This window comes from Nelusetta ayraudi, unplaced genomic scaffold (assembly GCF_046127955.1).
Source record: "Nelusetta ayraudi isolate G7.1 ecotype Tasmania unplaced genomic scaffold, CSIRO-AGI_Nayr_v1 ptg000135l, whole genome shotgun sequence".
In the NCBI taxonomy this organism is placed as follows: domain Eukaryota; kingdom Metazoa; phylum Chordata; class Actinopteri; order Tetraodontiformes; family Monacanthidae; genus Nelusetta; species Nelusetta ayraudi.
This window is the reverse complement of record NW_027466185.1, coordinates 20,480,344-20,504,006: the sequence shown is the minus strand read 5'-3', so window position 1 is coordinate 20,504,006 and position 23,663 is coordinate 20,480,344. Positions and strand designations below refer to the sequence as shown.

Sequence of the window (23,663 nt, the reverse complement as noted above, 5' to 3'; positions counted from 1 at the left end):
ACCCCTCTGTTCCTGAGATTGCTTATTGATCCCCCTTCTTTAAGTGTAGAGCCGCAAGCACTCCCCCCCTTTGCCAGACCTTTTAATGCGGAGACGCTGCTGCCATTGTGTTGTATCTGGTTGCGTGACAATATGCAGAACTGAATGAGTCATGTCATGTTTTTCGGCCTCATCCTCCTATAAATGATGTGCCCTCTAAAATAATTCAGTCTTGTGGGTGCAGTAATATATCAAACAGCATTTGCTTTAGCCAAAACCCAATCAATAGTCATGACATAATACTCAACTCAGTCCGTAACACTTTTTTTCTTTGATAAAATCCTGATGATAGAATGGAGACTCATTGTTAAACCACGCACATAGAACCGGATATAAAGAAATGCAATGGCTCAAAGGGACTTTTGATTTAGAGTATTTTGAGTGTTTAGAACATTATTTACAGCCCCGTGTCTTTCAATGTCCAACATCAGACATATCAAGTGCCAAATCCTTAATGGAATGCGCCTCCATTCTCCCCCTCTCATGATGGTGACTGTAGTTGAAACGAGCGACGTGATTGCCTGCACGGTTGTAGTTTTGCATTTCCATATCGCTCAACTGCGCTGTGGTCCCTGCGTCGTTTCAAACAAAGGAGGGGACGATGATTTTTGAGTGCAGTTACCGTGCTGGCCAAGCTTTAAGTGAGAACTTAGTGTTTCCTCACTAATGATCAACACTAAAATCTGACCACCAGTGACTCTGGCTGCAGTGCTGTGCTCAGTTTTGCTTTAGTGCTGTAACAGACGTTTCACAGTGTCCTTGTCTTTGTCCTCTTCTAGTTATTATGATCACTATGATTACAATCACTATGACACTTGTTAACTAGTAGGCACAAAAAAAGATACTTTTAAACTAGTTAACTAGTGATGTATCTCATTTGCCTCTATGCCATTGTTGCATCTAGATGTCGAGCTGGCGTGAGTGAATAAGCAATGGACAAAGACTTGCGTAATAAATACTTTTGATATACTAGATCAGGCATGCCCAAAGTCCGGCCCGCTGGCCAAATCCGGCCCGCCAGCTGATTTTAAGTGGCCCGCGGCTTTACTCGGAAGTCTTCAATCTCCACCGCTGGACTCCCCGACGCGATCTCAGCAGGACCCGAACGATCGCGATCTTCAACGCTGGTTGCCACCGCCGCGCACCCCCCCGTCAACGGATCTTCGCGGTGTTGGCCCACGGGTCTTTTCAGAATACCTTTGTTGGCCCCCACAACCATGGCATTTTGATTTTGCGCAAGAGCACTGTTGAGCCTCATGGGTACTTCTTCTCTTTTCTATTCTGCTGGCAAGTAGGAAACCCAAATGGAAAGACTAGCAATTACGGGCCACAAAGGCTTTTAGATACGAGTCCCACACTGGAACATATAGGCTGTGCACAGATGCTCTCGGGGTTCCAATATCACCTTTCAAAATGTAGGCGTTCTCCGCTCGGTCTTTGAGCGAGAGCGCTCATATATCATTCACCCATCTCCTCTGACAGGCAGCCAGCTGTGTCGGTGTCAGTAATCTGTCAGAGCAGCGCCGCTCCCCAATCAATCATGTGATTACCCGCTTCCAACGTTTTGCAGATGAAAATGACGCAATGTGGTCGATTGGTTTATCGGCGATGCCGGTGGAATTAGCAGAAACGAGCAAACCGTGCCGCGACCGGATTCACTCCCTCGTTCCAAAATTTAAAAAGAGGCATAATTGGGGTGCTGCGACACTTAACAGAATCCACCTCCTCTCTTTGTTGGACAGCCCACGACGGGGCTATGCCGCTTGGCCGCGTGTCTTTTCGCTGTCGTACAACAAAATCAATGGGTCGTAAATGGGCACGCAGCGACCCGAAAGGCAGCAGGCTGCGGTGGGGGCTGTCAGAGAGGCACCTCCTGCCACTGCATTCAGTGCGATTATCCACAGCCAAATGAACACTGGAGTCATTCACTTCATTGGGAATGTGCGACACGAAACGCACAGCACAGGGGTCCCGGCCAGTGTTCAGTAATTACTGGATCTTTCAGCTAGCAGCCTTTGGTAAGTCACCCACACATTAGGAGGGTAAATGATAGCTCTGCGGCATCGCATGGAGCGTCGCACTGAGCAGCCTTTGTGCTCCGTCTCCATCCTCCTGGTGACTCTCAAATGCCCTTCGCTGATCCCAACTTGGCCTTGCTGACACACACGAACGCACACACACACACACACTCTCTCTCTCTCTCTCTCTCTCTCTTTCTCTCACTGTCTCTTCCCCCTAAGACTCTGGTAGAGCAGGGGTCGGCTAAATGCTGCTCCATGTTGAAAGGGATTAGAAAGATTTGTAAGTGCTCAAGCTGACTTCTTCATGTCAGGATTGCAGCACTTGCTGCAGGGCTGTGGTTGGATTTGTTTTTTTTTTTTTACCCCCCTCCTCTGTGTCTGTGATAGCAAAGGCAAAAATAACCCGTCTTTCTTGGCGTCTTTCTTTGCTGTCCAGTTGGGGTTGAACTACACCAAGACTTGAATCCTCAAATCTGTTTTGACAGTATCCAGTACAGCTGTTTATTTTTTAATCAACCTTAAAATGTTGATTTTTCATGACATGAGTTTTAGGTCATTTTGAACTATTCACAGTGCTTAATAATTGACTACCCTTGGTCCTTTGGTCTCATGGTATGGTACCATTTTCATGCCACCCTTAATGACCTTTTTAGGTTTTTCAAGTGCTTTCAGTCTTAATGTATTTTAATCTCTGCTGGTGGACATCAGCTTGGACATCTAATACACCTTGTTACGGGGTGCTCTGTCTCATACGTTTGGACTAGTTTTGATGACTATGAAGCGCAAAAAATGTCAACACTTCCTGTATTGGTTTGCTAGTCATTTTCCTCGTCTGCTTAACCAAAGATAAAAACACACTGGCCATTGCCTAAAATGGCAGGGTTGAGTTTTGTAAAGGAGTCACTCTCACAAATTATCATGTCGACTTACTTGGAACCCCAGCGAAGAATGTATTAAGAAGGTACTTCTACCCAATGGAAAAGCTTAAAAACCAAGGAGATACTGGTGGAAAAGCCCCATTAGATTTCAGTACCAACAACTTCCTTTTCGGCTGTGACAAAGCCAGGAAACCACCAGCCCTTAAAAGATCTGCCGGATGATGATTAATGCAAAATGATTACAAACTTTCCGGCTACTCGGTTGAATAGCGTGGATGCTTACCAAATTTTTGGTAGTTCGGTATTAGGTATTTTGCGTTAAAAAGTAACAAAGTCGAGCGCTAATGGTTTTCACAGCAGATTTCATTTTCATTTGTGACTTTGTTTTGGCCAGAGTTTAGTGGAACACCTGCAGCTCTTCATTGGTTGGCCGATTTAGCTGCAGATGTGGCTGTAACAGTAAACTTTTTATTCATTTTTTTTTACCCACTCTCATGCAGATTAATACACGACAGGATTCCATGGTGGTTTAGAATCTTTCTTGTTAGGCTATCCATGGCTAATGTGGAGTGGAGAAGTAGATTTTTTTCAAAGTCTTGTGTTGTTGTCATTGTTCTGGGAATATTCAGCAGTATGTGCAAATTATTTCCTCCTCCATAGGGTTGTTTTTGGTTGCTGTATAATAAGTGTGCACGTGTGTGTGTGTGTGTGTTTACTCTGTTTACTTCTAAATGTAACTAGGCTCCCTATGGAACTTTGCATTTGCCTCCATTCTTTAGCCTATCGCGCGAGCTGACTTGCATTTTACATCCATTTTTCAATTCAGCACAGCGGGAAATAGTTGTCAAATGGCGCTGATTGAAAAGTTCACGGTTCCCGGGAGGAATCCGTGGTGTTATGAATAAAGGGAAAAATATAAAATCCATCTTGCAGCGGCACAATGCAAGATTAATCCCGACAGAAGCGCTCCGGCCTGCACCTTGCCTAAATCAAATGATTGTGTGTGCACAACAAAAACCCATTTGTTTTCCCCTCACTCTAATGGTCCTAGCCATGGCTCTTTCCAGCCCTGTGATCACAACCTTCTATTTCATACATGCCTCTCTGCTGCGAGCGCGGGTTTGCGCGAATGGCTCGGGTCAGGCACATCCCACCCGGCGTTCCATTATTCATTGTTCTCATTTTCTGCGAGGGATTCATTTCTTTCAGGAAGTCATCTAGAAAGCACTGAATGCCTATTTCCTGCTGGCCGGTGTGAGTGGAGGAGGAGCCCTTGTGGGAGCAGCAGGGGAGGGGCGCTGGGGGTGTATGGAAATCTAGCAAATAGAGCCGACAAAAAAAAAGCTGCCTCTACACAAATTGCCTGCATTTCCCATCGATAGGAATCACAGCATGTTTTTTGTTGACCGCCGCTGTTCATTTGTACATGCGGAGATAGCGGCGGCGCCCTAATACCTGAGTTACCCTCCCGTCCTCCTCCATACCCCCCCCACGACCCCCCCCCCCCCCACACACACACACACACACACACACACACACACACATCCCCCACCACAACTAAAACATCCATTTCTATATTTGTGAAAAGAAACCCAAATGGGCTGGTAATATTTTAGCTCGTCAGCACGCTCGCTCCGTGATTGCCTCAAGATAGCTGAATGGCGTTAAGCCGATTTGTCACTCTCATCGGAAGTAAGACGGATGCATTGTGGGGACGTTTCGAAGGGGGCAGTAAAAAAAAAAGAAAAGATCAGCTGTATACGTCGACGTTAACAATCCAAATGCACGTGGAAATGTTCTGATTGCGTTTTCTTTTTTTTCTTTTTTTTTTTTTAAATCAATTGCTCAAACCAAAAAGCAACAATGCTCTTCTGTGTCTTTTGTCGGCGCTGAATGAATGATGCTCTACGAGGCTGCGAGAGCACAGGGTTTCATTGTTTTCGCAGTCTGGATTCGGCTCTGCGTGCATCCTCCCTGCAGTTGGGTTGTTGGCGGCGTGTGGCGTGAGCGGCGTTTTCACACTGGTCTGAGACAGCTGTGCAGCGTAGCTTCATTTATGCCCCGTTTACAATGATGCCTGCGGTAAATTAGCGCAGCGGCAGAATGTTGACGGTGTCGCTGCTTACCCCCATATTTTCGACATATTGTCTGGCAGTTTTTTTATTTTCATCGTTATTTGCGTGCTTCCTTTCTCTTCCAGTTGGTGTCAGACGCGATCTTTGCCTGATCACACTGGAGCTTTCAGAGTCCATACTTAAACTTGAGAAATGTTGATATTGTGAAGGCCAAAACATTTGCTACGAGTGCTGATAACACTTCCTCTTCAGTCACGTGCCAGTAGTTTGCAAGTCATTCACCATTGGTGTGAAATTGCTATTCAAGCTGTCAGAGTATTCATACGCCAGTCTATTATGTTGTTTCCAGGGTTTTGCCTTCCATCTATACATTATGTTGTACCGATGCAGGCCAGAAGGAGCAAGTCTAACAGTAGATCTTTGATCTTCGCCCCCCGCATCTATACAGTTTTTCCCGCCCTGCATTTTGGATTTTGAGGCATGACCTAAACATGAACCAGACTTTTTTTTTTTAGACTAAAGCCAAAAGATGTTATTGCCGACCATCCCAACAACACAATCGTATGAAGACAATTACAAAGACGTCATTGTTTCATTCATTGGTTCTTTAGAACAGGATAAATGACACATAATGCATAAAGGAGGGATGTTGTTTTTTTGCTGTGTATGTAATTGACTGTGTGCTGCTGCTGCCTGTCACTTGTCTGAGGGGGCTGTTTTCTGTCTACAGCTGTGTTCCAGTGGGCGAAACCTGTCGAACAGCCTCAGCAAACAGTACCAGCAGAACATGAGGCGAATCACGGTGCTGGCTTTAACGTTTCTGCTAACAGGTGTGTAACTTTGATTATTTATCACTCTATCTTACAGTAGCATATTTCTTCCAACCTTCGGTCTTCTAGAAGTGCTTATGCTGCACTCAGGGTCGCCAGGGTGCTATCCCATCTGTCTCAGGGTGAAGGCGTGGGGCCATATGATGCCAATATATTGTGGCTATGAATTATCCTGACATGTTTTTGGACTCCTTTGTGATTGTGCTGCATCGTCATTGAGCCTGATGTGCGGTGAGAGTTCTAGTATCCAAAATAGTTTGGTGCAAATCATGGACATTTAAAAAAAAATATCTTTGTGCAAAGCCCAACTGAAAGTGCAATTTAAACAACAGCTGCACACACAGTATATTATACAAGGGGCATTCTTTAGCACAAAATTAATTTGCTCAAAGGATTAGTCTACCGTGTTAGAAGTTGCATTGGGTGTACCAGGCACTGCTGGTTGTTACGGTGACTTGGTACAGCAATGTGGTGTGACTGAGTAAACATGTAATTATTCCTTTCAGTGCTAAGAAAGCACACACAATCCTTTAAACAGCTGCAGTGAAAGCTGCAGCATTACTGTTTTAGGCAGACGCCTGTGAAATCAATTTGAATCACAGGGTTTCTGAAAATGTTCTTTTCACACATGATTCTTTTGGTCTGAAGATTTCAAAATGTTTGTTTCTCAGTGGTTTTTAAACGTGAGAAGTATCTTCAAGTATCTAATTTTTCGCAGTCGGGGCAATTGGCTGGATGAAGCATGCGTTTTGAAAACATGGCACTTCGTCGTCAGGATGGCTTAGATTTCAACTCTGAAATCTAGATCATCTGCCAAGCCAAACTTCAATATACAGCATTTTTTGACTGAGTCTCCAAATTCCGTCAGATTGAATTATCAATCATATCCCATTTTGCACAAGGAGGCAAATTTTCGTTAAAGTTTGAAGTGACTTTTTGGAAAAACAACCAAAGAAGAAGCTATGATGACTGTTCAACAAATGTTGCCACTGAGGTGATTCGTCAGCATGCTATAACGCTGCCATCGCGGAAGAACTACAGAAAACTGTGGACTGGCTCTGGCAGCACACTTCCCGTGCCAGCGCTTGACCTTTGCACATGTGTTCCCCCAGACTGTAGAAAATAGCGGAGCCAGCGTTGTAGCGACGGCATCCCGTTGGCGCAGCTGATACCCCTCGAGAGCTGCCTCCTGGCGTGTAAACTAGACAACAGCGTGGACGTGATATCAATCAAAGTCACATTGAAAACAATCAGCTGATATGATACACCTCGCGCCGACCGCAGGGGAGATCAGAGGAAGAGGCCGCTGACATGCCGCTGGTATCAGACGTGGTGTGGAATCCATTATTGCCATCTCCCCTTCAAAGTGTGTCACCTGCCTTTTTTACACCGCTCGGGGTATTGATCATTTTGCGGCGCGTTTGGAGGAAATCCTACCCAAGGTGACTCTGGAGCGCACTGTGGAGACACTGGAGAGAAAAGGGAGGCGGGACTTCATTTTCTCCTTTGCAAATGAGCTCTTGGATGAGTTAATTTAATCCGTGAACTAAACAAATTAGAGTCGGGATGTATCATGTTGTCTGCCAAGGCCTAATGGCCTCATCGTTCCTGAAGTGCCACGTGTGAACAGGAGAGTCCCACAGCACTGCCTCGTCCACAAAAGTCAGGTACGTTGCTCTCTCATCCATTAGTCACACAGCGCTGCCTAATGGCTCCACCGCATGAAAAGAACAGGGAATACTGGCAACGGCAAAGGACACCTGACTCCTGTCTATTTTAGATTCTTGTTCGCATTCTTGCAATTTTATTTGCAACTCTTATTTGCAATCACCCATCGCCTTTTGGCAAAGGGGGAGATTTTGAATACCCGTTTTGTGAATTTAGAGTACGACCGTTTGTTCTTCTAATTTATGTTGTATTTTTGGAGCTTTATTTATATTTTGTGTAATCAAGTTCATATACATTTACTAGGCCTTTTTGCAAAAGTAATGCATCACTGGAAAATTCAAGCCAATTTATGCAACTTCCTCCAGGAATTGAGGATGTGGGTTCGCATGCTGTAAACTGTTCGATAGATTAGCTAGAGTGTGAGGCCCTCACCTGTTTCTTTACCCCCTGGGCAGGAATTCACAAATAGACATTTCACACCTCGGCCTCCTGAAAATGTCACTACGTGACAACTTGCCGCGGCTTTTCAAATCCCTCCGTTTTCGTTCTGAAGCAAGCTGACACCTGTCACTTTCATTAGAAAAAATCAGCCTGTCGCTTGCTAAAAATACCCCAAACGAACATAAGTGCTCCTTCACGGGATCTATAATTAATGTGGTCACATCCAGGAAAGAGGAAATCTGATGTTCCCCGCCCCTCCGCCCCACCCCCTCCCTCTCCAGCGCTGTCCTCGGCAACCCAATAATCCCTGAGAGAACAAAGTGAGCTGTGAAAGCATAAATATAACTATAATATCAAAACTTTCAAATCGGCGCCGTCACTCTGACAGCTGCCTGCGCTAATTAGCCATCAAAGGTTTCCCTCTTCCACCAACAACCAACACCCGGTTAGTGTCGTGTTTGCGCTCTGTGCCACATCTCTTTGTCACTGGGGAAAAGAAGGTAAGAGGGAAAAAAAAAACATGTAAACAAAAGACGCTAGCTCATCATTCAAACTTTGAACCGTGGATGTGCTTGTCAACCTTTAGACCTTGCAAAGTTGCAGCGAGATCAATTCAGTTTATAGCTACACATGCACCTAGATTTGTTTGCGATATTTATTCGACCATGATATTTGTAGTGAAAGACAGAATATTTTTGCAGCATAAGCGGGAAGACAAATGTCCGTGAATACAGTCAAATAGAGTCGCTGCTTTCTACATTGTGTAAATGTGTGTTTACATTTGTTTGTGTTTGGGTGACAACCAACAAGATCCTTGAGTACAGGTTCAGTCTCAGGGTTGATCTAAAAATACCACGACCAGGACCACAAAAGTCAAGGACCACTGCCCTAAATGACTCCACTGCTAGTAAATATATCTGATTTACTGTTTTTAGATGTGACTGATGCTTCATCCACTCACCTTGCACATTTATTCTAAGGGCCTCCCCTTTGCAAATATTTAGTAATTTCCTTCTAATGGGTTAGCAAATGATTTAACCTGGTGGGCCAGATTTAACGGTCCAAACGTTGCAATGAGTTGATAGAGTTAATACGTAGATACAAAGAATCATGGTATTTGAGTCAATTGAATTTTGGAGTTTTGAACCACTCCGTTCAGGACTTGCATATTACTAGCACAGAAGGTCTTGGACACCATTATCAAGTTGTTCGTATGTTTATTTTTGGAAATGCTGCTCATCAAATCTAACTGCCTGTAGTCACAGCCAAGACCAGTGAGTGTTTGATTTAAATTTGTCTTCCAGTCTTCCACCCCATACGTAGCTATTTTAAACACAGTCGTCTCAAGGGAAGCAAACTAAAATGCCAAACAACACTGTAGCTGAGTGATTGTGAGGCTGAAATCATCCTGTCTAATGGGGAACAGGTGGTGTTTCACCAAACTAACTGGATTAAATTTTCTCATTAGGATCCAACAATGGACCCGGTGACTCCAACTCTGGTCGCCACAGAGGAGGGCCGAGTGGGAGATATGTGGCACATTAAATCAGAGCCCGTTCAGTTTTCTGGCCCTCCTGAAGTGACCACATTACCCTGTGAAACCTCGCATCTGAGGTGCTGTCACTTAATATTAAAGTTGCCTGAAGACAATCTGATCAATTATGCAAATGGTGAATAATTGACTCTATTCAGAATTAATTTCTCAGAAGTCTGTCACAGGGACATGGGAGCTTGTGTTGCGACCGTAATCCTTGTGCCACAACAGCTAATTTAAGGCACTTAGGGATCTGAGCGCTGATATCTCCAGTGTGATGCAGCACAATGTTTTGAATCAGAACATTTCAGTTATCCTATGATTTGTAATTAATCTTAGAGTACAGCCGTAATCCAGTCGAACATTTTTTGTTTGTTTATTTTTATGACTGCACCGACTCAGGGAACCAAAACCTAATTTCCCCACTTGGTCACATCATAATAGTGGGACTAGAAAGTGCTGTGGTATACTTGTGGGTCAGTTACTCAATTGTATGGGTGGTACTGCAGGAGAGCAATGATTGGAGCGTGCATGCAACCTGTTGCACAATGTCCACCTACCTATTGGTAATCCAACTACACTTGCATCTGCAGCCATGCCCACAGTTTTTATGGCCTTTTTCACCCGGAATCAGAAGGGAAAAATGGAAACTAGTGCCTATTTAACATGAAATACACAAACATTTACCCAGTTTTTAAAGTTATGAATTTGGTTGTCCTTTCTGTATTGACAGCCAGTCATTCATAGCCTTGTTGCAACCATTTTTGGCGGCCCCTAGTGGTCAAATTGCATGCAGGCTTTTGGCACCTCGCTGGAATCACATATCTTAATTTCATACATTCTTGAAACTCCAAGATGTGTTTTTGTCTCAAGGCTACACGGCAAGTTGCTCGTGTAGCCTCCTGCAGCTGCAAACCTTTATCCCGCCAACATTCGCAGATGATGGTCTGCTGTATTTTCATTTTTTTTCAGAATCCAAAGTACTTCCACGCAACAGATGGGGATTCCTGTTCTTCCGTGTCACGTTGTGCTTCCGCTTGCTCAACATCGTTTTCAAATTTTCACTGAGTTGATACATTCTTACCTTCTTTACTACTCAACATGCACTATTGCACTCTCGGTTGCGTATTTTGTGCCATGACAAAACAGTCCCGCTGTACTTTGTACGAACCAGTTTACCGCCCAGCACTATTGGTCCTGCCTGCTCCAGTAATGTCTCCAGCCAAGTTCTCCCTCATGCAAAACATGCACAAATTCCAGGCAGTCCCCAGGCTGGAAACCCACCCCTGTCATGTCATGTATTATCTGGTGCCTTTTATCAAATCAGCTCAGTTTGTTTGCTGTTAGCTGGCTGCACACCAGCACTTTCCCTTTCATGATATTGGGCCGCAAACAACAGCGAGTGCAATTAATAGCTGGGTGAGTCAGTGTCCCCCCAGGGCTCGCTATTATTCTCAAACATGTCCTCGCAGGCCTCATGCTTTCATACTTGCCGCATTACAATGTGTTGACAAATCAACTTATGAGCGCTTAATGGCAAACAACAAGATAACGACAGGCATGACAAAACTTTCATCCACGCATGAAAAAACAAAACAAAACACGCAGACTTTGAAAGAAATGCGAGTGAGTGAATAACTCCTGGAAGGGTTCTTGGCTGCATCAAGTGTGGAAAGGGAAATATGTCTCCCCACTTTAAAGGCTGTGGCAGTCAACCGCACAAACACACCAACATTTCTAAAAATCATGCGAAGCCGCTGTGGATCTGGTTTGATGCTTATTTCTACTTGGAAAACACTTTGCTTAAAGGGACAACATTTCATTTTTCTGCATTGAAATTATAGTTTTAAAAATAGTATAATATTTAAGGATTGGCTGAGTTGAAACGAGACACATGGCATGAGCAGCCCGCCTGATCTTCTTGTGGGGACTATTTCAACAAAACAAATAAAATGTGCATGCACATAAATATGTAGTGTTTGTGGCTGCACATCAAACTTAGGTTGCTTATTTAGCATCTCTTGTTTAGTTGGTTTAGTTCTCTGATCAGTCTTTTAACTGGGGTGAGGTTCTCCTTGTGTAAAAAAAAAACAACAACTGTGAAAGTATTTCTTGGTAGTTTTCTTTTATCTTTGGTGTGTGTTTCAGAGCTGCCCTGTTCAAACTGTGATGTAGAAACTTTTTTATTTATTTATTTATTTTTTGCTGATATTTCACATTTTCAGGTCTTTTTCCTTGTTACAACCCCTGTGTGTAAAAGGCCCTCGTCTGGCGAGTGCTCACACCTCCACACTCATTTATTGTCAATATTGAAAACGACCAATTACTATTTGGGCGCACATTTATATTTCAGGCTTTTCCAGGCGAAGCTTCCCTTTTAATGATGTTTTTGCACAAACCCAAATTATGCTCCGGGTTCCTGCTCCGTAGTCACGTTATGCTTCATCCCAGCTCCAAATCTCCAAACCTCCTAAGTATTCTTATTTGAAGTCGTGGCTAATTTAAGTTTGTCGCGAGATGATTGCTCATCCTTTTTAACTACGGCACTGGTGACGAAGGCAGGCTGCGGGTTTAGAAAAAAAAAAAAAGAAGAAGAAGAAGATCAAGTTCTGCCAGCTAAGACTCGATGTTAGTTCCATTTCCGGCATTTTGCTCCGCGGCTTTAACAAGATTACCTCTCCCGCTTACTCACTGACAGCCTGGTGGAGGCACGAGCACACACATACACACACGTTGATTATTTACAGGTGCACCAGCTGAGTGGGGAAATCTGATGTGGAGCGCTGCTGGTCTGCACACCCTGCTGCCGCTGACACTTTGAGATTGACTGCAAAAGGAAAATCTCAGTTTCTCTTTTTACTTTTATGCTATATTTAAATAGCACATGCCCGGATACAAGCACTTCCATGGTGACATGACTAATGGCATCTCCTAACTGAATTTAATGGCCTCGCCTCTGCAGAGAGTTCACTTTTATTTTCAGCCCCGGAGCGAAACCTCCAAATATCGTCGATGAGCGCTTGAATTCAAGCCAATACGCTTTTTGCTTTTTTTTTTGTTAAAAAAAAATAAATGAAAAAAAAAAAAAATAGTAATTGAGACTAAGGTCGATGCAAAGTCACGTTGCATAAGTATCATTAACAGATCAAATGCTTTTTTTTGGTAAACAATGTGACTTGGCTTATTGATGAGCATATACACAATATAGTTTACCAGTGGCCAGAGGGACACACATGATCCATCGTCTGAATTCCATGGCCGATATAATCCAGACACTGTAGAATTCCAATCCAGAACACTGAGACCTGCTCGATTCATCCCAAAATGTAGTCAGAGAAGTATCGTCAATTAAGAGTTTAATACAACTTGTCTTATCTCACTTAAGCAAGTCAGTCACTTTGTTTACTATCAGTTCATCAAGTTGGTAATAGTGCGAGGCTTCCTAAAGTGAGACATGTGTCAGTGCCAAAGCCAGTTATGAATAAATAAGAAGAAACAACACTCTGCGCTAACGGGAATAAACCAAATATTAAACACCCGGAAATGAACACTGCACAGATTTGGTGTGATTTCAGTGGGAGACACATTTACAAGGACTGACTGGAATATGCCCTTAAATGCAGTCATCCAGTGGCAGGTTCTATAAATGTGCAGGCCTGTCAGTAAAAGCACGGAGAGAGAGAAAGCCGCTTCTCCCCTCAGATGTAAGATGACACTGGGCTCATTTGCTTGAGAGGTGAGAAACACTCTGGGCCATGTCGCTTGAGTGACCTTGGCACTCGTGTCCCAAGGGAGGAGAGGATTAATAGCCGACCTTTGCGTTATATTCTCGACTGCTTTCTCCAATTCATTTTTTTTTTCCCCAGGAAAATGTTTACTTAGTGCATGGCGCTGTAATCTAAAGGGTAAAGCTTACACTGTGTAAATGTGTGCTGCCGGAAATACGCTCAGAGCTCACTCAGCAGAAACAGCGTCATTTGGTTCAGTGTAACATAGAGCAGGCTAACATAGAGGGCAATGTGGAGACTTTTTTCCAGGTGACTTAATCTCAAATGAGAGTACAATAATTTTTTTAATTTAAAATAAATGAATAAATAAATAAATAAATACGATACAGACCTGAGTGCAGGATAAGCAGTGATGAGGAAATGCTTTTTAATTTGATTTGGAGAGACTTTTACCTTAACAAACGTCATGACACGTTGTGAGATATAAAAACATATACTTTTCTTTATACTATGCCAATCCTTTAGATCAGTATCAGTCAGTTGGTCATCAGTCCGGTTGTTCAGCAATCACCTTAGTCCGTGGAGTTAGTCATGATGAGTAGCTTAGTCAGTGATGGTAGTTATTTAGTCTAATGGTCGACTAATTACTATGGTAGCTAAGTCTACTACAGCTACTACAACATTATATGATTGCCCCGTGTTGTCTGATTATGTTTGCATAGGGCTGAAAAAAAAAAAGATTTCTGACCTGTCAGAGCTTCATGTTTTCCATTGCACTGACAAAACAAACTTGCCTGCAGGCTTGCATGTGGTGAGCAACGGGTGCATTTTTTGTTTTATTTGTTGCAGAAAACAGAGCTAAAGATATCCGCGACATCGGCAGCGACTTGCTATACGGTCATGTGTGACGCCCCCTTCAAAGAAATGCATGATCTCACCGCGTGAGCGTAATTGGCGACCCCCGCCTCCTTCCTCAAAGGAGTGCCCGTTAGCTCAGGTTAGCTCGTAGTTTGCACTGTTGCAGCACTTGCTGGCCCCCTGAGCGCTCGCATAACGCCAACATCACACCATATTCGACACCTCGTCCGTTAATATTTCATACTGAAGTTTTATCGTACGGGCAATCTTTTATTGATGGCAAAGTGCTCAAAGTTCAGCTGAGGTTGTTCTCAAAACAGCGTGGCCCACTGACACTGGGGTGAAATAAAGTTCAGCAGCTGGGGCAGGTTGTCTTTTCTTCCCTGGGAAAATAAAATGCATTATTTATCAAAATTACTACATTGACGCTCAGGATCTATTTACTCGGAATCACTTGAGCCATTGGGATTTCCAGAAACGTGTGTCTTTTTTTTTTTGAGAGCAGTTTGTTGCTCATTTGCTTTTCTTTTTTTTCCTCAAAGGATTACACAAAGAGACGTTCTGTCACAGCCAACATCCAGAAAATACGGTTCGCCCTTTAGAGGCAAACTGCAGCGCACAGCTCGGGCAGGTCTGCCTACTCAAGTGTGCTCTTCACTTCTCACATGCGGCAGAAACATTTGCATAACATTTTGTGTAGCCAGCGCAACGAAGTGATGAGTCGAGGGGTCCTGCTCGGTGAAGAATAAGACAAGCCAAGTGTGAAATAAAGCAGCAGATGAGACCTTGTTCACTTCAGCTGGTGGTAGAGGTGGATGGAGATTGTGATCGGGGGGCTTGGGGAGAGGGAGGTGGGCTACCTGGACGTAAAAAAAAAATAAGCAATGATTTCCTCCTCTGATTCCCCCTACCGCCCTATATGCTATTAAAACATTACGCTCAAGATTCTCCTTTGCAGAAAGAAAAAAAGATGATTAAATAAGCAGACTAATTGCAGTTTTATTATGTGAAAATATGGATTAACTTTAACTTCTCAAAACGGGCTTCGAATCAATAAAACAAATTACAAAGTACAATTTCAGAATAGCTGCTGCATGTTGCATCCCTATGATTCATGAAAACAAATAGTTAAACCTGCAATTAACTTAGTTGATCAACAATACGCAAGACTTCTTAAAAGAGACAGTTCACACAAACATTTGAATGGCAGCTCCGGTGACATTCTCTGATCCACATAAGCCTTATGGAATTCCATGGATAAATAATAATGGTAATAATAATAATAATAATAATAATAATAATAATGATAATAACAATAATAATAATAATAATAATAATGGATAGATGGATCTCCCCTAAACAATGGAGGCCTATGTTGGCTTTGTACTTAAATATTAAAAACACTAAAACAGAGAAACAACAGAGTCAATATAGAATGTGACAATTATGCGCCATCATCCAAATGTGCAGAACACCCAGCAGTTCATGTACAGATCAGATTAATGCTAACATGCTCATTGGCATGTTACATCTGCTTGGTTCGGTAGCCGCATTGGACTGTTCCATCGCATGAATACACTTTAAGTAGCGCCATTAGCTAAGCGTCATTAGCATTAAATCACTTTACCATAAGGTGGAACTAGCTTTTTTTTTTTTTCAACAAATTTTCATGTTTTCTTAAAAATTCCATGATATGTTAAACTAATTGTCTTCTTTAGCTACTCTGACATCTCCGCCACCATGAACATGCGGACACTATAGTGACCTAACTGTATTGCAAACCCAGTCAAGTGTTGTTAGCATGTAAAATGTTACCATTAAGTCCTATAGCCATCCATCCAGGTGCTCTGTGTCCATGTAGCGGCGAGAGACGACGTGCTTCCAGTTGCGAGTCAGTTAAATGCAGATAATCTTTTGAAAGTTTTAGACCTGAGAGGAAAAAAACTCACACTGCTTTAAATTGTGGAAATAAACTACAGGAGATTCAAAGAGCGATGGAACCTGCAAAAGTTCACCCACTGTGAAGCCGCTGCTGCTGTCTCAGTCGCTCTGTGCAATCACAGTTACTGTGTTTTAATCCACTTGATTAAAACAGGATTTAATGACTTTTTGTTCGCTGCAGTAAAGTAAATTCCTAGAGGCCACGTCTAATTATCGCACCGCGAGTATCACTGAGAGCAATGCTGACAAAAGCAGCTGATCCTGAAGCTGCTCATTAATAACAGACAGTGGCCGGGGATGGATTGGTCTAGAATGGTAACAACACTGCCCACTGTAGACTCAATAGGTTGTTGTTTTTTTTAAATATGATGGACCGGATTACAATTCAATCCCCTTCGCACCTTTTATGTCATTTTTCACAATTAGCTGAGCCAAAGTTCAGTCGGACAAGCCTTCCTCAGCCAATCATTTGTTAGCGATCAAACTGCTACAACTATCAGTCGCAGAGCACCGCAGTGCGAACTGCTGGTGTCCGGCCATCTCTGCTCAAAACCTCTTCCCACAAGTTTGCTCTATTAAATCATAGAGCTCTTTTCTTATCGCACCACAAGTGCCGAGGCACCGACGGCCTCAAATTGGAAACGTCTATAAACCTGCAGACAGACTCGTATGATTACAACCTTTTCTGACAAGCCCAACAGTATGTTTTCCAGATCTCTCTCCAGTTATCCTTTATTCCACTTATCCGCCTCTTCCGACTGTAGATTCCTTTAAAATGTTGAGACAAGGTGCTGCACCTGATGCTGAGGCGCTCTCTGTGTTCGCCTGATGTCAAAGTAGGAAAAGTGATGAAGGTTCGATAGAATCTAAAATTATACCGTATGTTTTGTTGTTTCTTTAACAGTGCCTGTCCGTCACCTGCCCTCAGAATCACCCGCTGCCCTCTTACCATCCCCGACTGCCTCACGTGAGCTTATGAAATGCGACAGCCGCACATGAAAGCACAGTGAAACAGTCTCTGATGTCAGAAAGATGCAGTGCCACAGCAGGTAGTGACATGTTCAAAATAAAAAAAAAAAATGGAAAAAAAATGCTGCCTGGCTGAAACTGTAAACTTTGACGAGTATTGAGCTGTGTATATGACTGTGTAGGATTTATGGCTGGCATATCGTCGCTCCATTTGTTCTTTGCGTACCGTAGTTAAAGACAAAAGTATCTTCCAATTTTGAAAATGGAAAGGTAAAGTTGGCAAGAGCAACCTTTTTCATGATGGCATCTGATGTCGGGGTTTTTAGATGCGCATTTAAAAAAATAGGTAAATATAATATTGTAAAGAAAAATAAATACCCTCTCAAGTCTGAACACGGTTTACTGGAGGTGGTGAGGTACAAAGAAAGAACCTCAAGGTAACTCAGGAGCTATTAGGCGATTAGATGAAATAAGTACCCTGTATTTCAACAATATATTTTCCTGTCATTTTCTCTTTGAGCAGAGAGTGAAGGAGTTGAGATTTTGACAACAGTGTATAAAAGCGATGGCCCCTCGAGTGGCCGCGGCTCTGTAATTAGAGTCATTGGTTTCAAACGCCGTGTGGTGGCAGCCTAATTTTTCCATCATCAATTACCTTGAACATTGTCGACGCTGATCAGACCAGACTTGTCTTAAACCCACTGCTGAGCCGTCAGTGACACTAATGGAATTTTAAATAGTTCCCCACAGTGGAGTTCTACTTAAGTGCAAATTCCAATTATTGGGGAGAGTAATTTGGCTAATCTTTTCAAAAAGCGACAAGGCTGCAATCAATATCAAAATATGGTCCCCCTGCGTAGCACCGTGCAATTGGCTCTAATTCCGCTGCACAATGAAAGAAATGCAGGCATATAAGGGAGGCGTACTGCTGTTTACCAACAGATAACATCAGATATGGTTATTGTCACACTGTCACACCTTGTTGATAGTTGATTAGCATTAGTTTGAGAGGGAAATTAAATCAATGCTCTTGCATTTGGATATGCATAGAAAATGTTACGCAGATCCCTGGACACTCCATAGCTTGGCCATAACTTTGCATCAAAGTCTCTGACCAATCAAGGGAACACCGATCATCATTGTGGATTATGCTAAAGTCACGACATAAATACAAAACACAAAGGCAGGCTGCCTGCGTTTGCAGTGTGTTCCGCCAACACTCGAAGTATCTGTTTAAAATCGAAGTCCGCCAGTATTTATCAAGTGACAAATTTCAATTGACAAAGTCACAGTGGCTGAGGTGGAAAAATTGACAGACATTTCCAGCTGGGGGCGTTTATGATTTGGTGTCACCTTTTCTCAAATGCAAAATTATTTTTGATTGTAACTCAAAGTCAAATTTGACAAGTTGAATCATAATGTGTCCCTGCTGCCGCGACGGATCCAGATGCTTTTGATGCGCTAGTTAACAGATTTCCACTCTGACACAATAAATCAGTTTTATTCCCGTAATTGGAAATCATTTTTCACCACCATATCTTAGAAGAAACATTTCTTTGAATCTTACAGAGTGCTTTTTTTATTGATAGTACCCCAGTTTTCTTTTTTTTCCAACTTAAACTACTTAAATTCAGTGGATTTTTTTTTTTTTTTTTTACATATCCACCTGTGCATTAGACACGAATTTCTTGGATGAAACACGAGTGTTGCTTTACACCAGATGTTCCATAAATTGTGACACATAAAGGCTTTGGATTTAAATACAGCGCTTGTTAAATTACATTATCTGCCAAGACATCAATAATTAACAACTTCTGGAAGTGAACATTTCCAGATTTCCTTAGTTTAGAAGCCATTACTTTTCCTAATTTCTCAACATGACAAGCTTCTGTTGGGCTGTGATCTAGAAATAGAAACTATATCATCTGTCATCTCTATTTCTGCCCAGTTCTTATATTTAGCATCAGGTTCTTTTGATCCCTGGATACGTCTGTATCCTCTACTACTGTGACTTACTATCTTCTGTAGGACTGCAACATATTTAATAAATAACCTCTGGGGTAAGCTGGCGCTATACATTTTTCACTTCTGTCTGCTTTCAGATGAGTCACTTAAGACTCTTTTGGACCATGCCGGCATATAATCCGTTTATAATTTCAGCCTCAAGTGCATGAGTGACTCAGAAAGAGGGACGACAAAACGAAACAATACGTCTGACTGTTGTGTTTGAATTTGTGGATTGTTATATTTGTCATTAGAAGCCAGCAGAAAGGATTAGATGTTTTTCACTTATTTGGGGTCGATCAACTGTGTTTCCAGTTGAGTAACTTGGCCATACTGTCGGCATCATTTCAGCCCAAGTCCGGTGTTTCAACATACTGTATGTCTGTTGAATTGTTACCGTGTAAGGCTTTGGGATAGAGTGAGGAGCTCAGACGTGTGGGGTGAATTCAAATTAAAGTTGCTGCTCTTGGTCTTGGAAAGAGCCCACGGATGTAGTTTGGGCATCCGGTCACAGTGCCTTTAGGATCTCCATTTAGGGATTTTTTTGGTAAGCCCAACTGGATAAAATGCTCTGGGGTAGGTTGGAATAACTGGAGGTCCCTGTTAGAGAATGAACTGGAGAGTGTTGTGAGACAGTAGGTCAGGCTGTCAGGTGACCCAAACACAGATGAATTGAATGAAATGGAATGGATGGACGTTATCTTTGACAGCAGGAAATACCTTATTAATAAATGAATATCTTTACATTAAGGACTAGTAGATCATTCCTATTGTTGAAAGGTGGTCCATGGCAAAGCATGTCTTACCAATTCAGCAACTGAGGATTTTCACTATGAACCATGGCTATATGTAATCCTGCAGGTGTCACCGACTGGATAAACGGCACTCTCTGAGTGTGAACTGACTGCCGCTTGAGCACACAGAGAGAAGAAGGCAGCATCTGCCCCTGAGGGGACCTGCCGAAATAATCCAGCCTTGATAACAGGAATGAATTCATTCTAATCTCTTCCTTATCTGCCCTGACTCCATTTGGATGTGTGCACAAGACACTTTCTCCTTTATGCACGTGAGGTTCAATTCACAGAGTCAACATGGATGTGTTTAGAGTGGTTAATTAAAAACACACGTTATGTAAGCACAAGCGCACCTAAACTGGCAAGACAGTGTGGTTTACCCTTTTTAAAGGTGATTTACACCCAAAACTCTTCCATTATTTTAAAGATTCCAACATAATCATAATATTGGTATTAGTTTCATTTGATTAAGTCTCTGGGTTTTTTTTTTTCTGTGAGCGTTCTGTGTGTCTTTCCTGCTAAGTTAGAAAGTAGAACTAATCTGGTGATGTTAGCTTAATTTAAGAACACAAAGCGTTATAAGTATGAGAAGACGATACAATGGTTTGGTTGATCACATCAAGATGAGCATGGAACTGTGTTTATATAACTTAGTTCATTGTGGCTTTGGCTATGGAATTGGGAATAGTATCAGTAAACACCTCTGAATTGTGACTAGGATTCTGATTGCCTGCAGGCATATTCTTAATGTTTCTCAATGAGAATTAAGTTTGAGCAAAAGTATAATGACTAAAATGGTGGTTTAAAAAAAACAAAGATTGCATTGAATATGTAAAAAAAAAAAAAAAAAAAAAAAAAAAAAACCTCTTCCTGACAAATACAAGCGTAACCAGGACAGGGCCATTGGTGCAAATAAACTTTACCACGAGGTGTGAAAGGATGTCATATTATGAACAGTGCCCCATGCAGGCTACTCTAAATTGCCTGTTGTGTGTCAGAGTGAGTGTTGATAGTTTGTTTGTCTTTCTATGTGGCTCTGAGATGATCTGGCAAGCCTGTTTTTTATTGGCTGGCAAGAAGTGGAGCCTACAACAGAATTCATTGACCTGAATAAGAGATGCTGAGGTTCTGGTAACAGAGGACTTTTAAATTTTGGATTGAGTCAGTTATATCCAGTATGATTTAAAGGCTGATATTCATTTGGAATATGTTTAATGCATGTTTTGTTTTTTTTCTGAAGTGATGGCGTCCTTGCTTCTCACTATGTATAACGGTGATATGTTCTGATGTTGAGGAGGAGGCAGAGATTCACATGCACTAACATGCATGTGCAGTCAAAACCCAAAGCATGGGAAGGCCTCGAAATCAACGGGCAGATGTTGTGTGATGGCTGTGACACTCTACCTCAGGAAATATCTCCCTTTGAGCTTCACATCTCAATTTTTATTACTTCATACCTAACAATAAGGAAAATCACACTTTTCCCCTGTAATTGGTGTTATGGCTACCAAGTTAGAAAAATCTTAATTTCTTCAAATCCAAAAATGATAACCTCAGTCTCACCATTTTTTTTTCTTCTGCTAAACTGTGCCGAAAACATTATTGCTCTGTGCAAAAGCACGCGCTCAAGGTGAATCTGCTCATGATAAAAATCCTGCTGCTTTTCTTTCTGCAAATATGGATCATTAAAACAACAGCAGTATCTCCTGCTGCACTGCTCAACTGTGCCAAAAAAGTTTTTTTTTTTCCCCTGTAAATTTAATGTTGAGTGCAAAAACTGTCACATATGCAAACGTGTAAAACCTCACCCCAATTATGCAAAGGTTTAAACACATCAACTATATAATATGCACTATTCCACTAAAGGAGTCTACAGTGAACGTTAAAATGTCAGTGTTAGAAGGCAAACCCTCCTTATGACCTCCTTGAATGTGAATTAATGAGATATCTGGATTCTGCTTTTCTTTTTCCTTAACCCCAAAGGCTGTGTGATTATTCTAAACTGGAGTTTATCTGTGTCTGTTCATTTCCAGCTAAGTAGGCAGGCATACAGACATCCTGGTGACGCAGTTGAACTTTGAACGTGCACCCGTCGGGTCACCTGTCACTTCGCTAAGCCTGAGCAGCTCCACAGCTGATGGCCACCACTGGCGCAGCTATCTGTTCGCGCTAAGAAAAGCCTTTGTCACATTTCGTTTAATTGCAGAGACGGTTTTGCACTACATGAATAACGAGGAGAGGCCTTTTAAAGGAGTCACTTCAGTGTTATCGTAGAACACTTCAGTCGAGCTTAAGCTCTTGCAGTGCAGGGGAACAACTGGGGTTTTCTGGATAAAAGTGGCATGATGAAAGCTTTGCACGGATGTGCATTTCAAGATATGGAAAAATATCATTTAATTTTATTGCAGAAAATTAAGCCTGCAAATTCAGACGTCAAACTGTTACTAACTACTAACTGAGTAGATTAATGTACCCCAGACAAGTCCGTTTTAAATCTGTGACCATTGTACAGCCAAACATTTTGCTTAATATAAATATGTTTCCCCGTGACCCTGAGCTCAGGAATAGGCAGGTATCAAAAATGGATGGATGGATAAATATGATTTAGTCAGTCAGTCAGAGAGTCCAGCCTATATCAAGGAGTTGGGTTCCAGAACCCATGCTGTACCTGGAGAGGAGTCGGGCTAGCTCCCGCACTAGCTCATGCTCTTTCCCCCCTTCATAAGTGACATTCCATGTCCCATATGCCAGATTAGATGACCAGGGCCTGGGGCACCAAGATCCCTGGCCACGATCAGCACCCAATCCATGACGCATTGACCCCTTATGGTCCCACCTGCAGGTGGTGAGCCTACTGGTAGGTGGATCCACCTTGCTTCTTCAGGCTGAGCCAGCCTGGTTCCCTTTGGCTAAGCCCCGGCCACCAGGTGTTCGCCTACAAGCCCCAGCCCCAAGCCTTCTTTTTTTTGTGGGGTTTAAGACCACAACTGGTCTGATCTGTCACCCAGGACCTGTTTTCCTTGAGAGACCCTACCAGGGGCCCCAGACTACCTAGCTCCCTGGGTCATCAAGGTAGTCAAACCCCTTCATTATGGTAAGGTGGTGGTTTTGAAAGAGAATCTTTTTTGTAATAACTTGTTCATTCAAAAACAAAAAATGATGAACAAATGTTGTAACACACAGAAACACAACTAGTACCCATATCTGACTCAGTTAAGATAAGACCATAAAATTCCACGCATTGCATTCTACATCCTGTAGTTAGGGTTAGGGTTAGAAATCTTTAAGACTCAGACATAAAAACTACATGTGTACATCAAAATCAAAGCTACAAGAGGCAGTCCTGGAAAAGGTAACAATCACACTTCCTACTAGAATGAGCAGGGTTAGAGTGGTAGATTTACACCTGAATTATTCTTTTCTTTTCTTTTTTTAGCTAGAACACATCAAATCAATGTACTTTTGCTAATTTGATCCTAGGTTTTAATGTTGCGGCTCATCGTAATATCCGTGATTTATGTTATCATCAATCAGTCTGAATGAACTTCTTCAATTGCAAAAAAAAAAAAAAGGAGAATTACCAAGTCGTAAAGGGCTGATTTCAGCACTGTAACTTTCCTCCAATTGCAAAAAGGGAAATATTTAGGACAGGGAAGTTATACAATCCATTCTATTGATTTCCCCGTGGATGCCAAGACGGTTCATTTAATACAGTTCATTTGCTTAAGAGAGTCAAAGGACGGCAGATAAAGAGCAGGAGAGAAATTGAGCTCCACGCTGGTGAGTTGGATTATTCCAGGTCTGTGCCGTGCGTCAGCGGCATCTGTGAAAAACGATGGCGCACTGTTGATGCTACAACCGGCGCGACTGCCTAACATATGGC

General features: G+C 42.4%; 1 long non-coding RNA gene across 1 annotated transcript in view; it reads left to right on the top strand.

Moving 5' to 3' along the window:
• LOC142877181 (uncharacterized) overlaps positions 1-23,663 on the top strand; it is a 69,615-nt gene that overhangs the window by 7,968 nt on the left and 37,984 nt on the right. Inside the window, exon 2 of the long non-coding RNA XR_012923799.1 lies at positions 5,744-5,843. This is a non-coding gene — a long non-coding RNA (uncharacterized LOC142877181). The remainder of the gene's footprint in view (positions 1-5,743; positions 5,844-23,663) is intronic.